The sequence below is a fragment of the Chiloscyllium punctatum genome, chromosome 5 (genome assembly GCF_047496795.1).
Source record: "Chiloscyllium punctatum isolate Juve2018m chromosome 5, sChiPun1.3, whole genome shotgun sequence".
Taxonomy (NCBI): Eukaryota; Metazoa; Chordata; class Chondrichthyes; order Orectolobiformes; family Hemiscylliidae; genus Chiloscyllium; species Chiloscyllium punctatum.
In genome coordinates this window covers 42,490,962-42,511,502 of record NC_092743.1, presented here as the reverse complement: position 1 = coordinate 42,511,502, position 20,541 = coordinate 42,490,962, and the positions used below count along the sequence as shown (strand labels likewise).

The 20,541-nt window shown below is 52.5% G+C and overlaps 14 non-coding genes across 14 annotated transcripts; 6 read left to right on the top strand and 8 right to left on the bottom strand.

The window, feature by feature from the left end:
- The first annotated feature begins 48 nt into the window (after positions 1-48).
- On the top strand, positions 49-121 carry trnaa-agc (transfer RNA alanine (anticodon AGC)). Its single transcript has one exon. It is a non-coding gene; the product is annotated as a tRNA-Ala (tRNA).
- Positions 122-402: 281 nt separating this feature from the next.
- On the bottom strand, positions 403-475 carry trnam-cau (transfer RNA methionine (anticodon CAU)). Its single transcript has one exon. It is a non-coding gene; the product is annotated as a tRNA-Met (tRNA).
- A 2,105-nt stretch (positions 476-2,580) lies between these two features.
- trnaa-agc (transfer RNA alanine (anticodon AGC)) lies at positions 2,581-2,653 on the top strand. The gene has a single exon. It is a non-coding gene; the product is annotated as a tRNA-Ala (tRNA).
- A 281-nt stretch (positions 2,654-2,934) lies between these two features.
- trnam-cau (transfer RNA methionine (anticodon CAU)) lies at positions 2,935-3,007 on the bottom strand. Its single transcript has one exon. It is a non-coding gene; the product is annotated as a tRNA-Met (tRNA).
- Positions 3,008-5,112: 2,105 nt separating this feature from the next.
- trnaa-agc (transfer RNA alanine (anticodon AGC)) lies at positions 5,113-5,185 on the top strand. Its single transcript has one exon. It is a non-coding gene; the product is annotated as a tRNA-Ala (tRNA).
- Positions 5,186-5,466: 281 nt separating this feature from the next.
- trnam-cau (transfer RNA methionine (anticodon CAU)) lies at positions 5,467-5,539 on the bottom strand. The gene has a single exon. It is a non-coding gene; the product is annotated as a tRNA-Met (tRNA).
- Positions 5,540-7,998: 2,459 nt separating this feature from the next.
- Positions 7,999-8,071, bottom strand: trnam-cau (transfer RNA methionine (anticodon CAU)). The gene has a single exon. It is a non-coding gene; the product is annotated as a tRNA-Met (tRNA).
- A 2,105-nt stretch (positions 8,072-10,176) lies between these two features.
- Positions 10,177-10,249, top strand: trnaa-agc (transfer RNA alanine (anticodon AGC)). Its single transcript has one exon. It is a non-coding gene; the product is annotated as a tRNA-Ala (tRNA).
- A 281-nt stretch (positions 10,250-10,530) lies between these two features.
- trnam-cau (transfer RNA methionine (anticodon CAU)) lies at positions 10,531-10,603 on the bottom strand. Its single transcript has one exon. It is a non-coding gene; the product is annotated as a tRNA-Met (tRNA).
- Positions 10,604-12,708: 2,105 nt separating this feature from the next.
- trnaa-agc (transfer RNA alanine (anticodon AGC)) lies at positions 12,709-12,781 on the top strand. The gene has a single exon. It is a non-coding gene; the product is annotated as a tRNA-Ala (tRNA).
- Positions 12,782-13,062: 281 nt separating this feature from the next.
- Positions 13,063-13,135, bottom strand: trnam-cau (transfer RNA methionine (anticodon CAU)). Its single transcript has one exon. It is a non-coding gene; the product is annotated as a tRNA-Met (tRNA).
- A 2,459-nt stretch (positions 13,136-15,594) lies between these two features.
- On the bottom strand, positions 15,595-15,667 carry trnam-cau (transfer RNA methionine (anticodon CAU)). Its single transcript has one exon. It is a non-coding gene; the product is annotated as a tRNA-Met (tRNA).
- Positions 15,668-17,772: 2,105 nt separating this feature from the next.
- Positions 17,773-17,845, top strand: trnaa-agc (transfer RNA alanine (anticodon AGC)). The gene has a single exon. It is a non-coding gene; the product is annotated as a tRNA-Ala (tRNA).
- A 281-nt stretch (positions 17,846-18,126) lies between these two features.
- trnam-cau (transfer RNA methionine (anticodon CAU)) lies at positions 18,127-18,199 on the bottom strand. The gene has a single exon. It is a non-coding gene; the product is annotated as a tRNA-Met (tRNA).
- Between the last annotated feature and the right edge of the window lie 2,342 nt (positions 18,200-20,541).

Genomic DNA, 20,541 nt, shown 5'->3' with positions numbered 1-20,541 from the left:
AGCTCATCGTTCCGAAGCACCATGGGGGCTAAGCAAGTGCACGTTGTAGGGGAATTAGCTCAAATGGTAGAGCGCTCGCTTAGCATGCGAGAGGTAGTGGGATCGATGCCCACATTCTCCACAGTGCTTTTCCTGGGGACACGCTTGAGACGCAAGCAGTGTGACCCTCGCGTGAACCCTGCGTGTGGCTCCAGTCTTTGCTGCTGCACAGATAGCACGATGGTGAGTTCCCAAAATGCTGTGCAGAAAAAAAAGTTGAGCACGTGTCGCCCAGATGTTAAACCTTCCAGCAACGCGTTTGCTCTGGTGTGGTCAGTTCAAATCAGGCGTGAAGCCGTCCAAAGCAAATATTATTGCCCGCGGAGAGAAAGAAAACACGTCCGGTGACAAAGGCCACAGTCTTGCCTTCTCTGAGGATTGAACTCAGGACCTTCAGATTATGAGACTGACGCGCTGCCTACTGCGCTAAGAAGGCCAGCCGACAGCCGAGGCTCATACCGCGTGCCCAAATAGGCCGGTTTTCAAGGTGCCGCGAGCCACAGAGCAACCCTCGTCAGAAAGCTGCAGCTCCAGTGAGGCCAGGATATCGGCTTTCAATCCACAATCACGCACGTCGCCCGTTACATGCTGGGCTCTGGCCCGTGCAGAGACACGGCCCACTCGCGGTACCGCAGAGCCGTGGCGTCAGGAGCTCGGCAAAGCCCGGTATGTCTTGCGCTTGGCAGGCAACATTCGGCAAAGCCTTTCACTTCTTTGTCTCGATGGCTCCGCTACTGGAGAGCCACGTCACAGCGCACTAAGATCCTTTGCTCAGCACTCCATGCAGGCAAGAAGGGAGGTGCTTCCGTTTACCAAAGAGCCTAAGAAAATGAGGGTTTGCTTAAGGAAAAGAAGGAAGCACTTGTCAGGTATAGACAGGATAGATCGAGTGAATCCGTACAAGAGTGTAAAGACAGTAGGGAAATCAGGAGGGTAAAAAGGGGACCTGAGATAGCTTTGGCAGATAGAGTTAAGGAAAATCCAAAGGGTTTTTGCAAATACATTATAAGGACAAAAGGGTGACTAGGGAGAGAATAGGGCCCCTCGAGGATCAGCACAGCGGCCTTTGTGCCGAGCCGCAGGAGAGGCTGGGCCGATACTAAACGAGTATTTTGCATCAGTGTTTACTGTGGAAAAGGATAGAATGTAGGGAGAAGTATAGAATATAGGGAAATGGATGGTGACATCTTGAAAATTGTCCACATTGCAGAGGAGGAATGCTGGATGCCTTGAAGCGCGTACAAGTGGATCAATGCCCAGGACCTGATCAGGTCTGGGGGAAGCTAAGGAAGTGATTGCTGGGCCCCTTGCTGAGATATTTGTATGGTTGATATAAAATCATGAGGCGTATAGATCGGATAAAGAGAGAAAGTCTTTTCCCTGGGGTGCGGGAGACCAGCACTAGAGGGCAGAGGTTTAGGGTGAGAGGGAAAAGATATGAAAGAGAACTAAGGGGCACCTTTTTCACACAGAGGGTGGTACGTGTATGGAATGAGCTGCCAGAGGAAGTGGCGGAGGCGAGTGCAATTGCAATATTTAAAAGGCATCTGGGTGGCTATATGAATAGGAAGGGTTTGGAGGGATATGGCCCGCGTGCCGGCAGGTACGACTAGATTGGGATGGGATATCTGGTCGGAAAGGTCCGACCGAAGGGTCTCTTTCCGTGACGTACATCTCTATGACTCTATGACTCCTTTCAAGCAAAGTTTTCCCGCGAAGCGGCGCTCTAAACTGCTCGATGACAACTTACTATGTCAACGTCCGGACGAAGGAGTCTTCCATTCCTGTCGGAAAACTGCCTGTGGACTTCTCTTCGTTTCCTCTTCATGAAATCTGGCCTGCACGGGGTGTGCCACTTCCACAGTTGCACAAGTTGAACAGCAACGCATCCGAGCAGGTCAGCACTTAGGAAAGGCCCTACCGGTCAGACAGGGCTCGCGGGTGCTGCTTCAGACGAGTGGCGGTTGCTCTTTGCATCTCGGCCTGCTTGGCGTGTATCTGAAAGCAGCACTTTGCGGAACCTGACCGCAGGGCTGCAGCTCACGAGGATGAAGGAGAAGCCCTCTTTTTTCGTCTGGTAACAGCCCCAAGTGTTCTCTTTCTCCAAAATACACCTTCTTCTTCTTCAGAGAAGTCTGCCTGTTGGTGTGCTGTGACGTCTGCAGTTGCAAACCACGAGCAGCAGGGAGCCCTCTGGAGGAACACAACATCCACGCAGTCAGTCAGCACTCACTTGAACGTGTCGCAAGTCTCCAATCAGTCAGACAGCGCTCTCGAGTGCTACCTCACACTTGTTGTGACTGCTGGCGCCGATCGGTTCGTTTGGATTCTGGAATCTCAGAGCGTCTCGCTGGCGATTCTTTCGGCGGCACTGTGTTTTCCAGAAGACTTCGCGCACGTGCTGCTGCTGCTGCTCGGATGTGTCGATAGTCGCGTCGCGTTGTTCGGTTGAATACAGCGTGCAATCTCGAGAGGAAATCGCCTGCTGCTCTCAGCTCATCGTTCCGAAGCACCATGGGGGCTAAGCAAGTGCACGTTGTAGGGGAATTAGCTCAAATGGTAGAGCGCTCGCTTAGCATGCGAGAGGTAGTGGGATCGATGCCCACATTCTCCACAGTGCTTTTCCTGGGGACACGCTTGAGACGCAAGCAGTGTGACCCTCGCGTGAACCCTGCGTGTGGCTCCAGTCTTTGCTGCTGCACAGATAGCACGATGGTGAGTTCCCAAAATGCTGTGCAGAAAAAAAAGTTGAGCACGTGTCGCCCAGATGTTAAACCTTCCAGCAACGCGTTTGCTCTGGTGTGGTCAGTTCAAATCAGGCGTGAAGCCGTCCAAAGCAAATATTATTGCCCGCGGAGAGAAAGAAAACACGTCCGGTGACAAAGGCCACAGTCTTGCCTTCTCTGAGGATTGAACTCAGGACCTTCAGATTATGAGACTGACGCGCTGCCTACTGCGCTAAGAAGGCCCGCCGACAGCCGAGGCTCATACCGCGTGCCCAAATAGGCCGGTTTTCAAGGTGCCGCGAGCCACAGAGCAACCCTCGTCAGAAAGCTGCAGCTCCAGTGAGGCCAGGATATCGGCTTTCAATCCACAATCACGCACGTCGCCCGTTACATGCTGGGCTCTGGCCCGTGCAGAGACACGGCCCACTCGCGGTACCGCAGAGCCGTGGCGTCAGGAGCTCGGCAAAGCCCGGTATGTCTTGCGCTTGGCAGGCAACATTCGGCAAAGCCTTTCACTTCTTTGTCTCGATGGCTCCGCTACTGGAGAGCCACGTCACAGCGCACTAAGATCCTTTGCTCAGCACTCCATGCAGGCAAGAAGGGAGGTGCTTCCGTTTACCAAAGAGCCTAAGAAAATGAGGGTTTGCTTAAGGAAAAGAAGGAAGCACTTGTCAGGTATAGACAGGATAGATCGAGTGAATCCGTACAAGAGTGTAAAGACAGTAGGGAAATCAGGAGGGTAAAAAGGGGACCTGAGATAGCTTTGGCAGATAGAGTTAAGGAAAATCCAAAGGGTTTTTGCAAATACATTATAAGGACAAAAGGGTGACTAGGGAGAGAATAGGGCCCCTCGAGGATCAGCACAGCGGCCTTTGTGCCGAGCCGCAGGAGAGGCTGGGCCGATACTAAACGAGTATTTTGCATCAGTGTTTACTGTGGAAAAGGATAGAATGTAGGGAGAAGTATAGAATATAGGGAAATGGATGGTGACATCTTGAAAATTGTCCACATTGCAGAGGAGGAATGCTGGATGCCTTGAAGCGCGTACAAGTGGATCAATGCCCAGGACCTGATCAGGTCTGGGGGAAGCTAAGGAAGTGATTGCTGGGCCCCTTGCTGAGATATTTGTATGGTTGATATAAAATCATGAGGCGTATAGATCGGATAAAGAGAGAAAGTCTTTTCCCTGGGGTGCGGGAGACCAGCACTAGAGGGCAGAGGTTTAGGGTGAGAGGGAAAAGATATGAAAGAGAACTAAGGGGCACCTTTTTCACACAGAGGGTGGTACGTGTATGGAATGAGCTGCCAGAGGAAGTGGCGGAGGCGAGTGCAATTGCAATATTTAAAAGGCATCTGGGTGGCTATATGAATAGGAAGGGTTTGGAGGGATATGGCCCGCGTGCCGGCAGGTACGACTAGATTGGGATGGGATATCTGGTCGGAAAGGTCCGACCGAAGGGTCTCTTTCCGTGACGTACATCTCTATGACTCTATGACTCCTTTCAAGCAAAGTTTTCCCGCGAAGCGGCGCTCTAAACTGCTCGATGACAACTTACTATGTCAACGTCCGGACGAAGGAGTCTTCCATTCCTGTCGGAAAACTGCCTGTGGACTTCTCTTCGTTTCCTCTTCATGAAATCTGGCCTGCACGGGGTGTGCCACTTCCACAGTTGCACAAGTTGAACAGCAACGCATCCGAGCAGGTCAGCACTTAGGAAAGGCCCTACCGGTCAGACAGGGCTCGCGGGTGCTGCTTCAGACGAGTGGCGGTTGCTCTTTGCATCTCGGCCTGCTTGGCGTGTATCTGAAAGCAGCACTTTGCGGAACCTGACCGCAGGGCTGCAGCTCACGAGGATGAAGGAGAAGCCCTCTTTTTTCGTCTGGTAACAGCCCCAAGTGTTCTCTTTCTCCAAAATACACCTTCTTCTTCTTCAGAGAAGTCTGCCTGTTGGTGTGCTGTGACGTCTGCAGTTGCAAACCACGAGCAGCAGGGAGCCCTCTGGAGGAACACAACATCCACGCAGTCAGTCAGCACTCACTTGAACGTGTCGCAAGTCTCCAATCAGTCAGACAGCGCTCTCGAGTGCTACCTCACACTTGTTGTGACTGCTGGCGCCGATCGGTTCGTTTGGATTCTGGAATCTCAGAGCGTCTCGCTGGCGATTCTTTCGGCGGCACTGTGTTTTCCAGAAGACTTCGCGCACGTGCTGCTGCTGCTGCTCGGATGTGTCGATAGTCGCGTCGCGTTGTTCGGTTGAATACAGCGTGCAATCTCGAGAGGAAATCGCCTGCTGCTCTCAGCTCATCGTTCCGAAGCACCATGGGGGCTAAGCAAGTGCACGTTGTAGGGGAATTAGCTCAAATGGTAGAGCGCTCGCTTAGCATGCGAGAGGTAGTGGGATCGATGCCCACATTCTCCACAGTGCTTTTCCTGGGGACACGCTTGAGACGCAAGCAGTGTGACCCTCGCGTGAACCCTGCGTGTGGCTCCAGTCTTTGCTGCTGCACAGATAGCACGATGGTGAGTTCCCAAAATGCTGTGCAGAAAAAAAAGTTGAGCACGTGTCGCCCAGATGTTAAACCTTCCAGCAACGCGTTTGCTCTGGTGTGGTCAGTTCAAATCAGGCGTGAAGCCGTCCAAAGCAAATATTATTGCCCGCGGAGAGAAAGAAAACACGTCCGGTGACAAAGGCCACAGTCTTGCCTTCTCTGAGGATTGAACTCAGGACCTTCAGATTATGAGACTGACGCGCTGCCTACTGCGCTAAGAAGGCCCGCCGACAGCCGAGGCTCATACCGCGTGCCCAAATAGGCCGGTTTTCAAGGTGCCGCGAGCCACAGAGCAACCCTCGTCAGAAAGCTGCAGCTCCAGTGAGGCCAGGATATCGGCTTTCAATCCACAATCACGCACGTCGCCCGTTACATGCTGGGCTCTGGCCCGTGCAGAGACACGGCCCACTCGCGGTACCGCAGAGCCGTGGCGTCAGGAGCTCGGCAAAGCCCGGTATGTCTTGCGCTTGGCAGGCAACATTCGGCAAAGCCTTTCACTTCTTTGTCTCGATGGCTCCGCTACTGGAGAGCCACGTCACAGCGCACTAAGATCCTTTGCTCAGCACTCCATGCAGGCAAGAAGGGAGGTGCTTCCGTTTACCAAAGAGCCTAAGAAAATGAGGGTTTGCTTAAGGAAAAGAAGGAAGCACTTGTCAGGTATAGACAGGATAGATCGAGTGAATCCGTACAAGAGTGTAAAGACAGTAGGGAAATCAGGAGGGTAAAAAGGGGACCTGAGATAGCTTTGGCAGATAGAGTTAAGGAAAATCCAAAGGGTTTTTGCAAATACATTATAAGGACAAAAGGGTGACTAGGGAGAGAATAGGGCCCCTCGAGGATCAGCACAGCGGCCTTTGTGCCGAGCCGCAGGAGAGGCTGGGCCGATACTAAACGAGTATTTTGCATCAGTGTTTACTGTGGAAAAGGATAGAATGTAGGGAGAAGTATAGAATATAGGGAAATGGATGGTGACATCTTGAAAATTGTCCACATTGCAGAGGAGGAATGCTGGATGCCTTGAAGCGCGTACAAGTGGATCAATGCCCAGGACCTGATCAGGTCTGGGGGAAGCTAAGGAAGTGATTGCTGGGCCCCTTGCTGAGATATTTGTATGGTTGATATAAAATCATGAGGCGTATAGATCGGATAAAGAGAGAAAGTCTTTTCCCTGGGGTGCGGGAGACCAGCACTAGAGGGCAGAGGTTTAGGGTGAGAGGGAAAAGATATGAAAGAGAACTAAGGGGCACCTTTTTCACACAGAGGGTGGTACGTGTATGGAATGAGCTGCCAGAGGAAGTGGCGGAGGCGAGTGCAATTGCAATATTTAAAAGGCATCTGGGTGGCTATATGAATAGGAAGGGTTTGGAGGGATATGGCCCGCGTGCCGGCAGGTACGACTAGATTGGGATGGGATATCTGGTCGGAAAGGTCCGACCGAAGGGTCTCTTTCCGTGACGTACATCTCTATGACTCTATGACTCCTTTCAAGCAAAGTTTTCCCGCGAAGCGGCGCTCTAAACTGCTCGATGACAACTTACTATGTCAACGTCCGGACGAAGGAGTCTTCCATTCCTGTCGGAAAACTGCCTGTGGACTTCTCTTCGTTTCCTCTTCATGAAATCTGGCCTGCACGGGGTGTGCCACTTCCACAGTTGCACAAGTTGAACAGCAACGCATCCGAGCAGGTCAGCACTTAGGAAAGGCCCTACCGGTCAGACAGGGCTCGCGGGTGCTGCTTCAGACGAGTGGCGGTTGCTCTTTGCATCTCGGCCTGCTTGGCGTGTATCTGAAAGCAGCACTTTGCGGAACCTGACCGCAGGGCTGCAGCTCACGAGGATGAAGGAGAAGCCCTCTTTTTTCGTCTGGTAACAGCCCCAAGTGTTCTCTTTCTCCAAAATACACCTTCTTCTTCTTCAGAGAAGTCTGCCTGTTGGTGTGCTGTGACGTCTGCAGTTGCAAACCACGAGCAGCAGGGAGCCCTCTGGAGGAACACAACATCCACGCAGTCAGTCAGCACTCACTTGAACGTGTCGCAAGTCTCCAATCAGTCAGACAGCGCTCTCGAGTGCTACCTCACACTTGTTGTGACTGCTGGCGCCGATCGGTTCGTTTGGATTCTGGAATCTCAGAGCGTCTCGCTGGCGATTCTTTCGGCGGCACTGTGTTTTCCAGAAGACTTCGCGCACGTGCTGCTGCTGCTGCTCGGATGTGTCGATAGTCGCGTCGCGTTGTTCGGTTGAATACAGCGTGCAATCTCGAGAGGAAATCGCCTGCTGCTCTCAGCTCATCGTTCCGAAGCACCATGGGGGCTAAGCAAGTGCACGTTGTAGGGGAATTAGCTCAAATGGTAGAACGCTCGCTTAGCATGCGAGAGGTAGTGGGATCGATGCCCACATTCTCCACAGTGCTTTTCCTGGGGACACGCTTGAGACGCAAGCAGTGTGACCCTCGCGTGAACCCTGCGTGTGGCTCCAGTCTTTGCTGCTGCACAGATAGCACGATGGTGAGTTCCCAAAATGCTGTGCAGAAAAAAAAGTTGAGCACGTGTCGCCCAGATGTTAAACCTTCCAGCAACGCGTTTGCTCTGGTGTGGTCAGTTCAAATCAGGCGTGAAGCCGTCCAAAGCAAATATTATTGCCCGCGGAGAGAAAGAAAACACGTCCGGTGACAAAGGCCACAGTCTTGCCTTCTCTGAGGATTGAACTCAGGACCTTCAGATTATGAGACTGACGCGCTGCCTACTGCGCTAAGAAGGCCCGCCGACAGCCGAGGCTCATACCGCGTGCCCAAATAGGCCGGTTTTCAAGGTGCCGCGAGCCACAGAGCAACCCTCGTCAGAAAGCTGCAGCTCCAGTGAGGCCAGGATATCGGCTTTCAATCCACAATCACGCACGTCGCCCGTTACATGCTGGGCTCTGGCCCGTGCAGAGACACGGCCCACTCGCGGTACCGCAGAGCCGTGGCGTCAGGAGCTCGGCAAAGCCCGGTATGTCTTGCGCTTGGCAGGCAACATTCGGCAAAGCCTTTCACTTCTTTGTCTCGATGGCTCCGCTACTGGAGAGCCACGTCACAGCGCACTAAGATCCTTTGCTCAGCACTCCATGCAGGCAAGAAGGGAGGTGCTTCCGTTTACCAAAGAGCCTAAGAAAATGAGGGTTTGCTTAAGGAAAAGAAGGAAGCACTTGTCAGGTATAGACAGGATAGATCGAGTGAATCCGTACAAGAGTGTAAAGACAGTAGGGAAATCAGGAGGGTAAAAAGGGGACCTGAGATAGCTTTGGCAGATAGAGTTAAGGAAAATCCAAAGGGTTTTTGCAAATACATTATAAGGACAAAAGGGTGACTAGGGAGAGAATAGGGCCCCTCGAGGATCAGCACAGCGGCCTTTGTGCCGAGCCGCAGGAGAGGCTGGGCCGATACTAAACGAGTATTTTGCATCAGTGTTTACTGTGGAAAAGGATAGAATGTAGGGAGAAGTATAGAATATAGGGAAATGGATGGTGACATCTTGAAAATTGTCCACATTGCAGAGGAGGAATGCTGGATGCCTTGAAGCGCGTACAAGTGGATCAATGCCCAGGACCTGATCAGGTCTGGGGGAAGCTAAGGAAGTGATTGCTGGGCCCCTTGCTGAGATATTTGTATGGTTGATATAAAATCATGAGGCGTATAGATCGGATAAAGAGAGAAAGTCTTTTCCCTGGGGTGCGGGAGACCAGCACTAGAGGGCAGAGGTTTAGGGTGAGAGGGAAAAGATATGAAAGAGAACTAAGGGGCACCTTTTTCACACAGAGGGTGGTACGTGTATGGAATGAGCTGCCAGAGGAAGTGGCGGAGGCGAGTGCAATTGCAATATTTAAAAGGCATCTGGGTGGCTATATGAATAGGAAGGGTTTGGAGGGATATGGCCCGCGTGCCGGCAGGTACGACTAGATTGGGATGGGATATCTGGTCGGAAAGGTCCGACCGAAGGGTCTCTTTCCGTGACGTACATCTCTATGACTCTATGACTCCTTTCAAGCAAAGTTTTCCCGCGAAGCGGCGCTCTAAACTGCTCGATGACAACTTACTATGTCAACGTCCGGACGAAGGAGTCTTCCATTCCTGTCGGAAAACTGCCTGTGGACTTCTCTTCGTTTCCTCTTCATGAAATCTGGCCTGCACGGGGTGTGCCACTTCCACAGTTGCACAAGTTGAACAGCAACGCATCCGAGCAGGTCAGCACTTAGGAAAGGCCCTACCGGTCAGACAGGGCTCGCGGGTGCTGCTTCAGACGAGTGGCGGTTGCTCTTTGCATCTCGGCCTGCTTGGCGTGTATCTGAAAGCAGCACTTTGCGGAACCTGACCGCAGGGCTGCAGCTCACGAGGATGAAGGAGAAGCCCTCTTTTTTCGTCTGGTAACAGCCCCAAGTGTTCTCTTTCTCCAAAATACACCTTCTTCTTCTTCAGAGAAGTCTGCCTGTTGGTGTGCTGTGACGTCTGCAGTTGCAAACCACGAGCAGCAGGGAGCCCTCTGGAGGAACACAACATCCACGCAGTCAGTCAGCACTCACTTGAACGTGTCGCAAGTCTCCAATCAGTCAGACAGCGCTCTCGAGTGCTACCTCACACTTGTTGTGACTGCTGGCGCCGATCGGTTCGTTTGGATTCTGGAATCTCAGAGCGTCTCGCTGGCGATTCTTTCGGCGGCACTGTGTTTTCCAGAAGACTTCGCGCACGTGCTGCTGCTGCTGCTCGGATGTGTCGATAGTCGCGTCGCGTTGTTCGGTTGAATACAGCGTGCAATCTCGAGAGGAAATCGCCTGCTGCTCTCAGCTCATCGTTCCGAAGCACCATGGGGGCTAAGCAAGTGCACGTTGTAGGGGAATTAGCTCAAATGGTAGAGCGCTCGCTTAGCATGCGAGAGGTAGTGGGATCGATGCCCACATTCTCCACAGTGCTTTTCCTGGGGACACGCTTGAGACGCAAGCAGTGTGACCCTCGCGTGAACCCTGCGTGTGGCTCCAGTCTTTGCTGCTGCACAGATAGCACGATGGTGAGTTCCCAAAATGCTGTGCAGAAAAAAAAGTTGAGCACGTGTCGCCCAGATGTTAAACCTTCCAGCAACGCGTTTGCTCTGGTGTGGTCAGTTCAAATCAGGCGTGAAGCCGTCCAAAGCAAATATTATTGCCCGCGGAGAGAAAGAAAACACGTCCGGTGACAAAGGCCACAGTCTTGCCTTCTCTGAGGATTGAACTCAGGACCTTCAGATTATGAGACTGACGCGCTGCCTACTGCGCTAAGAAGGCCCGCCGACAGCCGAGGCTCATACCGCGTGCCCAAATAGGCCGGTTTTCAAGGTGCCGCGAGCCACAGAGCAACCCTCGTCAGAAAGCTGCAGCTCCAGTGAGGCCAGGATATCGGCTTTCAATCCACAATCACGCACGTCGCCCGTTACATGCTGGGCTCTGGCCCGTGCAGAGACACGGCCCACTCGCGGTACCGCAGAGCCGTGGCGTCAGGAGCTCGGCAAAGCCCGGTATGTCTTGCGCTTGGCAGGCAACATTCGGCAAAGCCTTTCACTTCTTTGTCTCGATGGCTCCGCTACTGGAGAGCCACGTCACAGCGCACTAAGATCCTTTGCTCAGCACTCCATGCAGGCAAGAAGGGAGGTGCTTCCGTTTACCAAAGAGCCTAAGAAAATGAGGGTTTGCTTAAGGAAAAGAAGGAAGCACTTGTCAGGTATAGACAGGATAGATCGAGTGAATCCGTACAAGAGTGTAAAGACAGTAGGGAAATCAGGAGGGTAAAAAGGGGACCTGAGATAGCTTTGGCAGATAGAGTTAAGGAAAATCCAAAGGGTTTTTGCAAATACATTATAAGGACAAAAGGGTGACTAGGGAGAGAATAGGGCCCCTCGAGGATCAGCACAGCGGCCTTTGTGCCGAGCCGCAGGAGAGGCTGGGCCGATACTAAACGAGTATTTTGCATCAGTGTTTACTGTGGAAAAGGATAGAATGTAGGGAGAAGTATAGAATATAGGGAAATGGATGGTGACATCTTGAAAATTGTCCACATTGCAGAGGAGGAATGCTGGATGCCTTGAAGCGCGTACAAGTGGATCAATGCCCAGGACCTGATCAGGTCTGGGGGAAGCTAAGGAAGTGATTGCTGGGCCCCTTGCTGAGATATTTGTATGGTTGATATAAAATCATGAGGCGTATAGATCGGATAAAGAGAGAAAGTCTTTTCCCTGGGGTGCGGGAGACCAGCACTAGAGGGCAGAGGTTTAGGGTGAGAGGGAAAAGATATGAAAGAGAACTAAGGGGCACCTTTTTCACACAGAGGGTGGTACGTGTATGGAATGAGCTGCCAGAGGAAGTGGCGGAGGCGAGTGCAATTGCAATATTTAAAAGGCATCTGGGTGGCTATATGAATAGGAAGGGTTTGGAGGGATATGGCCCGCGTGCCGGCAGGTACGACTAGATTGGGATGGGATATCTGGTCGGAAAGGTCCGACCGAAGGGTCTCTTTCCGTGACGTACATCTCTATGACTCTATGACTCCTTTCAAGCAAAGTTTTCCCGCGAAGCGGCGCTCTAAACTGCTCGATGACAACTTACTATGTCAACGTCCGGACGAAGGAGTCTTCCATTCCTGTCGGAAAACTGCCTGTGGACTTCTCTTCGTTTCCTCTTCATGAAATCTGGCCTGCACGGGGTGTGCCACTTCCACAGTTGCACAAGTTGAACAGCAACGCATCCGAGCAGGTCAGCACTTAGGAAAGGCCCTACCGGTCAGACAGGGCTCGCGGGTGCTGCTTCAGACGAGTGGCGGTTGCTCTTTGCATCTCGGCCTGCTTGGCGTGTATCTGAAAGCAGCACTTTGCGGAACCTGACCGCAGGGCTGCAGCTCACGAGGATGAAGGAGAAGCCCTCTTTTTTCGTCTGGTAACAGCCCCAAGTGTTCTCTTTCTCCAAAATACACCTTCTTCTTCTTCAGAGAAGTCTGCCTGTTGGTGTGCTGTGACGTCTGCAGTTGCAAACCACGAGCAGCAGGGAGCCCTCTGGAGGAACACAACATCCACGCAGTCAGTCAGCACTCACTTGAACGTGTCGCAAGTCTCCAATCAGTCAGACAGCGCTCTCGAGTGCTACCTCACACTTGTTGTGACTGCTGGCGCCGATCGGTTCGTTTGGATTCTGGAATCTCAGAGCGTCTCGCTGGCGATTCTTTCGGCGGCACTGTGTTTTCCAGAAGACTTCGCGCACGTGCTGCTGCTGCTGCTCGGATGTGTCGATAGTCGCGTCGCGTTGTTCGGTTGAATACAGCGTGCAATCTCGAGAGGAAATCGCCTGCTGCTCTCAGCTCATCGTTCCGAAGCACCATGGGGGCTAAGCAAGTGCACGTTGTAGGGGAATTAGCTCAAATGGTAGAGCGCTCGCTTAGCATGCGAGAGGTAGTGGGATCGATGCCCACATTCTCCACAGTGCTTTTCCTGGGGACACGCTTGAGACGCAAGCAGTGTGACCCTCGCGTGAACCCTGCGTGTGGCTCCAGTCTTTGCTGCTGCACAGATAGCACGATGGTGAGTTCCCAAAATGCTGTGCAGAAAAAAAAGTTGAGCACGTGTCGCCCAGATGTTAAACCTTCCAGCAACGCGTTTGCTCTGGTGTGGTCAGTTCAAATCAGGCGTGAAGCCGTCCAAAGCAAATATTATTGCCCGCGGAGAGAAAGAAAACACGTCCGGTGACAAAGGCCACAGTCTTGCCTTCTCTGAGGATTGAACTCAGGACCTTCAGATTATGAGACTGACGCGCTGCCTACTGCGCTAAGAAGGCCAGCCGACAGCCGAGGCTCATACCGCGTGCCCAAATAGGCCGGTTTTCAAGGTGCCGCGAGCCACAGAGCAACCCTCGTCAGAAAGCTGCAGCTCCAGTGAGGCCAGGATATCGGCTTTCAATCCACAATCACGCACGTCGCCCGTTACATGCTGGGCTCTGGCCCGTGCAGAGACACGGCCCACTCGCGGTACCGCAGAGCCGTGGCGTCAGGAGCTCGGCAAAGCCCGGTATGTCTTGCGCTTGGCAGGCAACATTCGGCAAAGCCTTTCACTTCTTTGTCTCGATGGCTCCGCTACTGGAGAGCCACGTCACAGCGCACTAAGATCCTTTGCTCAGCACTCCATGCAGGCAAGAAGGGAGGTGCTTCCGTTTACCAAAGAGCCTAAGAAAATGAGGGTTTGCTTAAGGAAAAGAAGGAAGCACTTGTCAGGTATAGACAGGATAGATCGAGTGAATCCGTACAAGAGTGTAAAGACAGTAGGGAAATCAGGAGGGTAAAAAGGGGACCTGAGATAGCTTTGGCAGATAGAGTTAAGGAAAATCCAAAGGGTTTTTGCAAATACATTATAAGGACAAAAGGGTGACTAGGGAGAGAATAGGGCCCCTCGAGGATCAGCACAGCGGCCTTTGTGCCGAGCCGCAGGAGAGGCTGGGCCGATACTAAACGAGTATTTTGCATCAGTGTTTACTGTGGAAAAGGATAGAATGTAGGGAGAAGTATAGAATATAGGGAAATGGATGGTGACATCTTGAAAATTGTCCACATTGCAGAGGAGGAATGCTGGATGCCTTGAAGCGCGTACAAGTGGATCAATGCCCAGGACCTGATCAGGTCTGGGGGAAGCTAAGGAAGTGATTGCTGGGCCCCTTGCTGAGATATTTGTATGGTTGATATAAAATCATGAGGCGTATAGATCGGATAAAGAGAGAAAGTCTTTTCCCTGGGGTGCGGGAGACCAGCACTAGAGGGCAGAGGTTTAGGGTGAGAGGGAAAAGATATGAAAGAGAACTAAGGGGCACCTTTTTCACACAGAGGGTGGTACGTGTATGGAATGAGCTGCCAGAGGAAGTGGCGGAGGCGAGTGCAATTGCAATATTTAAAAGGCATCTGGGTGGCTATATGAATAGGAAGGGTTTGGAGGGATATGGCCCGCGTGCCGGCAGGTACGACTAGATTGGGATGGGATATCTGGTCGGAAAGGTCCGACCGAAGGGTCTCTTTCCGTGACGTACATCTCTATGACTCTATGACTCCTTTCAAGCAAAGTTTTCCCGCGAAGCGGCGCTCTAAACTGCTCGATGACAACTTACTATGTCAACGTCCGGACGAAGGAGTCTTCCATTCCTGTCGGAAAACTGCCTGTGGACTTCTCTTCGTTTCCTCTTCATGAAATCTGGCCTGCACGGGGTGTGCCACTTCCACAGTTGCACAAGTTGAACAGCAACGCATCCGAGCAGGTCAGCACTTAGGAAAGGCCCTACCGGTCAGACAGGGCTCGCGGGTGCTGCTTCAGACGAGTGGCGGTTGCTCTTTGCATCTCGGCCTGCTTGGCGTGTATCTGAAAGCAGCACTTTGCGGAACCTGACCGCAGGGCTGCAGCTCACGAGGATGAAGGAGAAGCCCTCTTTTTTCGTCTGGTAACAGCCCCAAGTGTTCTCTTTCTCCAAAATACACCTTCTTCTTCTTCAGAGAAGTCTGCCTGTTGGTGTGCTGTGACGTCTGCAGTTGCAAACCACGAGCAGCAGGGAGCCCTCTGGAGGAACACAACATCCACGCAGTCAGTCAGCACTCACTTGAACGTGTCGCAAGTCTCCAATCAGTCAGACAGCGCTCTCGAGTGCTACCTCACACTTGTTGTGACTGCTGGCGCCGATCGGTTCGTTTGGATTCTGGAATCTCAGAGCGTCTCGCTGGCGATTCTTTCGGCGGCACTGTGTTTTCCAGAAGACTTCGCGCACGTGCTGCTGCTGCTGCTCGGATGTGTCGATAGTCGCGTCGCGTTGTTCGGTTGAATACAGCGTGCAATCTCGAGAGGAAATCGCCTGCTGCTCTCAGCTCATCGTTCCGAAGCACCATGGGGGCTAAGCAAGTGCACGTTGTAGGGGAATTAGCTCAAATGGTAGAACGCTCGCTTAGCATGCGAGAGGTAGTGGGATCGATGCCCACATTCTCCACAGTGCTTTTCCTGGGGACACGCTTGAGACGCAAGCAGTGTGACCCTCGCGTGAACCCTGCGTGTGGCTCCAGTCTTTGCTGCTGCACAGATAGCACGATGGTGAGTTCCCAAAATGCTGTGCAGAAAAAAAAGTTGAGCACGTGTCGCCCAGATGTTAAACCTTCCAGCAACGCGTTTGCTCTGGTGTGGTCAGTTCAAATCAGGCGTGAAGCCGTCCAAAGCAAATATTATTGCCCGCGGAGAGAAAGAAAACACGTCCGGTGACAAAGGCCACAGTCTTGCCTTCTCTGAGGATTGAACTCAGGACCTTCAGATTATGAGACTGACGCGCTGCCTACTGCGCTAAGAAGGCCCGCCGACAGCCGAGGCTCATACCGCGTGCCCAAATAGGCCGGTTTTCAAGGTGCCGCGAGCCACAGAGCAACCCTCGTCAGAAAGCTGCAGCTCCAGTGAGGCCAGGATATCGGCTTTCAATCCACAATCACGCACGTCGCCCGTTACATGCTGGGCTCTGGCCCGTGCAGAGACACGGCCCACTCGCGGTACCGCAGAGCCGTGGCGTCAGGAGCTCGGCAAAGCCCGGTATGTCTTGCGCTTGGCAGGCAACATTCGGCAAAGCCTTTCACTTCTTTGTCTCGATGGCTCCGCTACTGGAGAGCCACGTCACAGCGCACTAAGATCCTTTGCTCAGCACTCCATGCAGGCAAGAAGGGAGGTGCTTCCGTTTACCAAAGAGCCTAAGAAAATGAGGGTTTGCTTAAGGAAAAGAAGGAAGCACTTGTCAGGTATAGACAGGATAGATCGAGTGAATCCGTACAAGAGTGTAAAGACAGTAGGGAAATCAGGAGGGTAAAAAGGGGACCTGAGATAGCTTTGGCAGATAGAGTTAAGGAAAATCCAAAGGGTTTTTGCAAATACATTATAAGGACAAAAGGGTGACTAGGGAGAGAATAGGGCCCCTCGAGGATCAGCACAGCGGCCTTTGTGCCGAGCCGCAGGAGAGGCTGGGCCGATACTAAACGAGTATTTTGCATCAGTGTTTACTGTGGAAAAGGATAGAATGTAGGGAGAAGTATAGAATATAGGGAAATGGATGGTGACATCTTGAAAATTGTCCACATTGCAGAGGAGGAATGCTGGATGCCTTGAAGCGCGTACAAGTGGATCAATGCCCAGGACCTGATCAGGTCTGGGGGAAGCTAAGGAAGTGATTGCTGGGCCCCTTGCTGAGATATTTGTATGGTTGATATAAAATCATGAGGCGTATAGATCGGATAAAGAGAGAAAGTCTTTTCCCTGGGGTGCGGGAGACCAGCACTAGAGGGCAGAGGTTTAGGGTGAGAGGGAAAAGATATGAAAGAGAACTAAGGGGCACCTTTTTCACACAGAGGGTGGTACGTGTATGGAATGAGCTGCCAGAGGAAGTGGCGGAGGCGAGTGCAATTGCAATATTTAAAAGGCATCTGGGTGGCTATATGAATAGGAAGGGTTTGGAGGGATATGGCCCGCGTGCCGGCAGGTACGACTAGATTGGGATGGGATATCTGGTCGGAAAGGTCCGACCGAAGGGTCTCTTTCCGTGACGTACATCTCTATGACTCTATGACTCCTTTCAAGCAAAGTTTTCCCGCGAAGCGGCGCTCTAAACTGCTCGATGACAACTTACTATGTCAACGTCCGGACGAAGGAGTCTTCCATTCCTGTCGGAAAACTGCCTGTGGACTTCTCTTCGTTTCCTCTTCATGAAATCTGGCCTGCACGGGGTGTGCCACTTCCACAGTTGCACAAGTTGAACAGCAACGCATCCGAGCAGGTCAGCACTTAGGAAAGGCCCTACCGGTCAGACAGGGCTCGCGGGTGCTGCTTCAGACGAGTGGCGGTTGCTCTTTGCATCTCGGCCTGCTTGGCGTGTATCTGAAAGCAGCACTTTGCGGAACCTGACCGCAGGGCTGCAGCTCACGAGGATGAAGGAGAAGCCCTCTTTTTTCGTCTGGTAACAGCCCCAAGTGTTCTCTTTCTCCAAAATACACCTTCTTCTTCTTCAGAGAAGTCTGCCTGTTGGTGTGCTGTGACGTCTGCAGTTGCAAACCACGAGCAGCAGGGAGCCCTCTGGAGGAACACAACATCCACGCAGTCAGTCAGCACTCACTTGAACGTGTCGCAAGTCTCCAATCAGTCAGACAGCGCTCTCGAGTGCTACCTCACACTTGTTGTGACTGCTGGCGCCGATCGGTTCGTTTGGATTCTGGAATCTCAGAGCGTCTCGCTGGCGATTCTTTCGGCGGCACTGTGTTTTCCAGAAGACTTCGCGCACGTGCTGCTGCTGCTGCTCGGATGTGTCGATAGTCGCGTCGCGTTGTTCGGTTGAATACAGCGTGCAATCTCGAGAGGAAATCGCCTGCTGCTCTCAGCTCATCGTTCCGAAGCACCATGGGGGCTAAGCAAGTGCACGTTGTAGGGGAATTAGCTCAAATGGTAGAGCGCTCGCTTAGCATGCGAGAGGTAGTGGGATCGATGCCCACATTCTCCACAGTGCTTTTCCTGGGGACACGCTTGAGACGCAAGCAGTGTGACCCTCGCGTGAACCCTGCGTGTGGCTCCAGTCTTTGCTGCTGCACAGATAGCACGATGGTGAGTTCCCAAAATGCTGTGCAGAAAAAAAAGTTGAGCACGTGTCGCCCAGATGTTAAACCTTCCAGCAACGCGTTTGCTCTGGTGTGGTCAGTTCAAATCAGGCGTGAAGCCGTCCAAAGCAAATATTATTGCCCGCGGAGAGAAAGAAAACACGTCCGGTGACAAAGGCCACAGTCTTGCCTTCTCTGAGGATTGAACTCAGGACCTTCAGATTATGAGACTGACGCGCTGCCTACTGCGCTAAGAAGGCCCGCCGACAGCCGAGGCTCATACCGCGTGCCCAAATAGGCCGGTTTTCAAGGTGCCGCGAGCCACAGAGCAACCCTCGTCAGAAAGCTGCAGCTCCAGTGAGGCCAGGATATCGGCTTTCAATCCACAATCACGCACGTCGCCCGTTACATGCTGGGCTCTGGCCCGTGCAGAGACACGGCCCACTCGCGGTACCGCAGAGCCGTGGCGTCAGGAGCTCGGCAAAGCCCGGTATGTCTTGCGCTTGGCAGGCAACATTCGGCAAAGCCTTTCACTTCTTTGTCTCGATGGCTCCGCTACTGGAGAGCCACGTCACAGCGCACTAAGATCCTTTGCTCAGCACTCCATGCAGGCAAGAAGGGAGGTGCTTCCGTTTACCAAAGAGCCTAAGAAAATGAGGGTTTGCTTAAGGAAAAGAAGGAAGCACTTGTCAGGTATAGACAGGATAGATCGAGTGAATCCGTACAAGAGTGTAAAGACAGTAGGGAAATCAGGAGGGTAAAAAGGGGACCTGAGATAGCTTTGGCAGATAGAGTTAAGGAAAATCCAAAGGGTTTTTGCAAATACATTATAAGGACAAAAGGGTGACTAGGGAGAGAATAGGGCCCCTCGAGGATCAGCACAGCGGCCTTTGTGCCGAGCCGCAGGAGAGGCTGGGCCGATACTAAACGAGTATTTTGCATCAGTGTTTACTGTGGAAAAGGATAGAATGTAGGGAGAAGTATAGAATATAGGGAAATGGATGGTGACATCTTGAAAATTGTCCACATTGCAGAGGAGGAATGCTGGATGCCTTGAAGCGCGTACAAGTGGATCAATGCCCAGGACCTGATCAGGTCTGGGGGAAGCTAAGGAAGTGATTGCTGGGCCCCTTGCTGAGATATTTGTATGGTTGATATAAAATCATGAGGCGTATAGATCGGATAAAGAGAGAAAGTCTTTTCCCTGGGGTGCGGGAGACCAGCACTAGAGGGCAGAGGTTTAGGGTGAGAGGGAAAAGATATGAAAGAGAACTAAGGGGCACCTTTTTCACACAGAGGGTGGTACGTGTATGGAATGAGCTGCCAGAGGAAGTGGCGGAGGCGAGTGCAATTGCAATATTTAAAAGGCATCTGGGTGGCTATATGAATAGGAAGGGTTTGGAGGGATATGGCCCGCGTGCCGGCAGGTACGACTAGATTGGGATGGGATATCTGGTCGGAAAGGTCCGACCGAAGGGTCTCTTTCCGTGACGTACATCTCTATGACTCTATGACTCCTTTCAAGCAAAGTTTTCCCGCGAAGCGGCGCTCTAAACTGCTCGATGACAACTTACTATGTCAACGTCCGGACGAAGGAGTCTTCCATTCCTGTCGGAAAACTGCCTGTGGACTTCTCTTCGTTTCCTCTTCATGAAATCTGGCCTGCACGGGGTGTGCCACTTCCACAGTTGCACAAGTTGAACAGCAACGCATCCGAGCAGGTCAGCACTTAGGAAAGGCCCTACCGGTCAGACAGGGCTCGCGGGTGCTGCTTCAGACGAGTGGCGGTTGCTCTTTGCATCTCGGCCTGCTTGGCGTGTATCTGAAAGCAGCACTTTGCGGAACCTGACCGCAGGGCTGCAGCTCACGAGGATGAAGGAGAAGCCCTCTTTTTTCGTCTGGTAACAGCCCCAAGTGTTCTCTTTCTCCAAAATACACCTTCTTCTTCTTCAGAGAAGTCTGCCTGTTGGTGTGCTGTGACGTCTGCAGTTGCAAACCACGAGCAGCAGGGAGCCCTCTGGAGGAACACAACATCCACGCAGTCAGTCAGCACTCACTTGAACGTGTCGCAAGTCTCCAATCAGTCAGACAGCGCTCTCGAGTGCTACCTCACACTTGTTGTGACTGCTGGCGCCGATCGGTTCGTTTGGATTCTGGAATCTCAGAGCGTCTCGCTGGCGATTCTTTCGGCGGCACTGTGTTTTCCAGAAGACTTCGCGCACGTGCTGCTGCTGCTGCTCGGATGTGTCGATGGTCGCGTCGCGTTGTTCGGTTGAATACAGCGTGCAATCTCGAGAGGAAATCGCCTGCTGCTCTCAGCTCATCGTTCCGAAGCACCATGGGGGCTAAGCAAGTGCACGTTGTAGGGGAATTAGCTCAAATGGTAGAACGCTCGCTTAGCATGCGAGAGGTAGTGGGATCGATGCCCACATTCTCCACAGTGCTTTTCCTGGGGACACGCTTGAGACGCAAGCAGTGTGACCCTCGCGTGAACCCTGCGTGTGGCTCCAGTCTTTGCTGCTGCACAGATAGCACGATGGTGAGTTCCCAAAATGCTGTGCAGAAAAAAAAGTTGAGCACGTGTCGCCCAGATGTTAAACCT